Genomic DNA, 3,964 nt, shown 5'->3' on the forward strand with positions numbered 1-3,964 from the left:
GAGTTGCTCCCCGCCCCGACGCACACACCCTCGCGCTCGCCCCACTCCTTACACACGGTCACTTCACGCCCGCCGCCTCCGCACCCCGCCTCCCCGCGCCACCCCCGCTGACACCTGCGCCCACCCCACGCACCGCCTCCGGCGCCTTTATCTCGCCCCACGCGGGCCCCGCGGGCCCCGGCGCTGCCGGACCAGCGGCCTCTGCGCGCCTGCTCATCTGCATACGCCACGCCCCCGTCGTGGCGTTCCCATCCCCCCCCCTCCCCCCCGGTCCGGTCCCCCGCTCTGGGACGCCGGCGGACGTCCCAGTCTTTGGCCGCGGCGGCGGCGGACGCCTGGAGGGCAGGGGGCCGGGGTGGGGGTCGGGCGGCCGGGAGGCGGCACCCGGATCGGAGACCCGAGAAGGCGGGGTCCGCTGGAGCCCCGCGGGAGTGGTGGTGGCGGCTCAGGGCTGGGGTTCGGTCTCGCCTTCCTTTCGGCACGAAGAACGTCTCAGCCCATTTGTGTCCTCGCGTGTTCGAAACTCATTTGCAAATACAATCGAAAACTCAGGAAAGGCCTTTCCGCCGGCTCACCCGCAGTGCTAAGCCGCCCGAATGAGAATCCCCGGCGATGTTCATTTACGGCGTGGCTCTGAGTGAAAGTGCTTCTTCAGAACGCCCGGTAGTGGCCTGATCTAGTAAACGCTGGAAGGAAAGCCACGATGCTAAGTTTGCAAGCAAGAAAAGGAAGGCAAGCGTTAAACGGTGCCCTTCCACCGCGGCGGGTGGCGTGTCTCCCGGGAGCCCCAGCGGGCAGTCGGGGGCTGGCGCCCTTCAGCCTCCTCCTGCCCCCCAGCACCCACTCGGGGCGGCCCCACCCGGTGCCCTCTGGCGCTTTCTGACTTGGACCCTGTCAAAGATAATCGCAGCAGACAATAGTTAAAGTGACAGGAGGGGAAAGAGCTGAGCTCCGTTCCCAATCGTGCAGAGGTGATGTGGCCGTTTGGCAGCAAGAACGCGGGAAAGGGGGCTCAGGCCAGTCGGAGAAGTGAAAAGCTCCCGATGGGGGAGGTCAGTATAACTGCTGGTAGGCGGCTGTGTCAGTGAGCTGGCAGCTACGGAAGTGGGGATGCTCTCCTCCCTCGGGGACACGGAGATGGGCCCTGTCCTTCCCCCACCACCCCCCAGATGCCCTCAGAAAGAGGGGTTGGGGGCCTGTGTCAGCTGTGTCACGAATCTCTCCGGCTGGCGGTCCATCTTAGGGACAGAACCTTGTGCTGCTACAAGGAGTCTGGTCAAATCTCAGCGAAGGACACAGTCTGGAGGGGTTGTTCTGTGCTGAGAGAGTTCTGCAGTTCTCAACCTAAGAGATCCTGCTTGGTGATCCAACAAGATAACTCCACACCTCCCCCTGGCTGAACCCTGGCTCTTGGCCCCGGCCCCCTCTTTTATATTCTCTCTCTTTTCCCCCCTCTTTTACATTCTCATCTCCTCTTTGATGACACTGAGAGTTTGTCCACTTGACAACTGTCTGTTGAGTATATAGGCTGTGCCAGATGCTTCGGGAATTGGTGCCAGAAGGGCCTCTTGGTGCTCATATTTTGTAGAAGGGGCAGGGGGAGCGGGAGAAAACCGCCAGTGGACACACTAGGTAATTCAGTGGCGTTGTGAGGGGTTAGGAGCTGTGAAAAGCCAACGCTGAGGAGGGAGAGGGCATCAGGAGTTGAGTGGGGGGCAGGTTGCTGTGGAAAAGCGGGGTGGTCAGAAGAGGTTACAGTGAGACGGTGCTGTATGAGCAAAGGCTTGAAGGGGGTGAGGCAATCCGTCATGGCTCCCTGGGGAGAAGCACCCAGAGCGCAGAGATGGGCTAGAGCAAAGGCCCGGGTAGGAGTGTGTGTGACTAGCAAGGAGGCCTCGGGTCCAGAGCAGCCTTGAAGAATTGTACAAAATTAAGTCAGAGAGGGGACTAGGTGGGGGTAAGATCATGAGGGTCTTGTAGATCATCGTCAGACTGTTTTCTTATGGCCTTCCTTCCTTCCTTCCTTCCTTCCTTCTTCTTTGAGAGAGTGCGAGAGAGCGAGAGTGAGCAAGAAAGAATGGGGAAGGGCAGGGGCAGAGGGAGGAGAGAGAAGCGTAAGCAGTTCCATGCTCAGCGCAGAGCCCGTCACAGGGCTCGATCTCATGACTCTCAGCTCATAACATAAGCCGAAATCGAGTCGGACGCTTTACCCACTGGGCCACTCAGGCACCCCTTCGTGGATAGTGTTTTTATTACCCCCTCACCTCTTGGGTCTCTCAGTTCCGCCTGGAAATCCACCGCAGGTGCTCGCTGCTGCGGAGATCCCCTTGGGCACCGACTGCGGACACTCTTGATTTGGACTTCCACCTCTGGTAGTGCCCTTCGGGAGTCCAGCCCCGTGTAAGGGGTCCCCTGGCCTTTCCCCAGAACGGACCATCAGGCATCTCAAGCGCCCTCTCCACTCTTTGCAGGCCATTGTTAAGACTTTATTTCTGAGTGAATCAAAAAGGTTTATGTGTTTATTTTGTTTAAGTAAGCTCTAGATGGGGGTGCCTGGCTTGCTCAGTCACCTGAATATGGGACTTTGTTTTTTTTTAAGATTTATTTATTTATGATAGACAGAGAGAGAGAGAGAGAGAGAGAGAGAGAGAGAGAGAGGCAGAGACACAGGAGGAGGGAGAAGCAGGCTCCATGCAGGGAACCCAACGTGGGACCCGATCCCGGGACTCCAGGATCGCGCCCTGGGCCAAGGGCAGGCGCCAAACCGCTGAGCCACCGAGGGATCCCCCTGAATATGGAATCTTGATCTCGGGTGGTGAGTTAGAGCCCCATGTAGGGTGCAGAGACTACTTATAAATAAAAATCACACCAAAAAAGTAAGCTCCACACCCAATGGGCGGAGTGGGGGTGGGGGGCGGGGAGTGGCGATCTCACCGCCCCAAGATCAAGAGTTACCTGCTCTAGAGACTGATCCAGCCAGGCACCCCTGAACTGATAGGTTTTGAGCAGAGGAGTGGCTTGATCTGAATCCTCCACTTCCCACTCCCCATTATTATTTTTTAAACAATAGGAATAGTAAATACATAAAATAAAAATAAGAAATCTCGCCGCAGGGGCGAAAGCAAAGAAATCAATCAAGGATGCTATTGGCCGGGCGGCCCCGGTGGCGCAGCGGTTTAGCGCCGCCTGCAGCCCAGGGTCTGATCCTGGGGACCGTGGATCAAGTCCCACGTCGGACTCCCTGCACGGAGCCGGCTTGTGCCTCTGCCCCTCTCTCTCTGTGTCTCTATGGATAAGTAAATAAAATCTTTTTTTTTTTTTTTTTTAAAGGATGCTATTGGCTTTGAAGGGCGGGCGGCATAGCCAGGAAATGTCGTTTTGGCCTAAGGATCATTTTGAACTAAAGGCATTTAAACACTCAGCAGGTAGTGAGGCGGTCGCAGCCGCCTACCTGGTGCGCGCCTTGTGGGGTCCGGGGAGGGGGGCCTCCCTCCCCCACCGCACGCGTGGGGCTCGCCAGCTCGCCGGCTCGCCAGCGCGCCCCCCCACCCCCGGAACCGGGTCGTCCCCACCCGTAGAAAGCGGAGCCGGGAGGGGGACTGAGGCAGCGGGCGATAGCCCGAGCCCGAGCCCGAGCCCAGGCCGCGGACAGTCGTCGACCCGGGAGGCCGGCCCCGGCCGGGCAGCTGCCGAGCGCAGGCACTCGCCGCCCCGCGGGGAAAGCGGCGCGGCGGGCGGCGCGGGCTCCGCTCCTTCCGCGGCGGTTCCCACCGGGCCGCCGAGGCAGGCGGGGGCGGCGGCACGCCAGGGCGGTGGCCTCCGTCACTTGCAGAAACGTTACTTGGAGTAACGACCCAGGCGTGTGAGCGCGCACCCTTCGGTAGCTCAGCTGGTAGAGCGGAGGACTGTAGGCTGGCTAGGCGCGGACATCCTTAGGTCGCTGGTTCGATTCCGGCTCGAAGGA

At 59.8% G+C, this 3,964-nt stretch overlaps 1 non-coding gene across 1 annotated transcript; it reads left to right on the forward strand.

Moving 5' to 3' along the window:
* The first annotated feature begins 3,874 nt into the window (after positions 1 to 3,874).
* Positions 3,875 to 3,964, forward strand: TRNAY-GUA (transfer RNA tyrosine (anticodon GUA)). The gene is given in 2 exon segments: positions 3,875 to 3,911; positions 3,929 to 3,964. It is a non-coding gene; the product is annotated as a tRNA-Tyr (tRNA).

This window comes from Vulpes vulpes, chromosome 6 (genome assembly GCF_048418805.1).
Source record: "Vulpes vulpes isolate BD-2025 chromosome 6, VulVul3, whole genome shotgun sequence".
Taxonomy (NCBI): Eukaryota; Metazoa; Chordata; class Mammalia; order Carnivora; family Canidae; genus Vulpes; species Vulpes vulpes.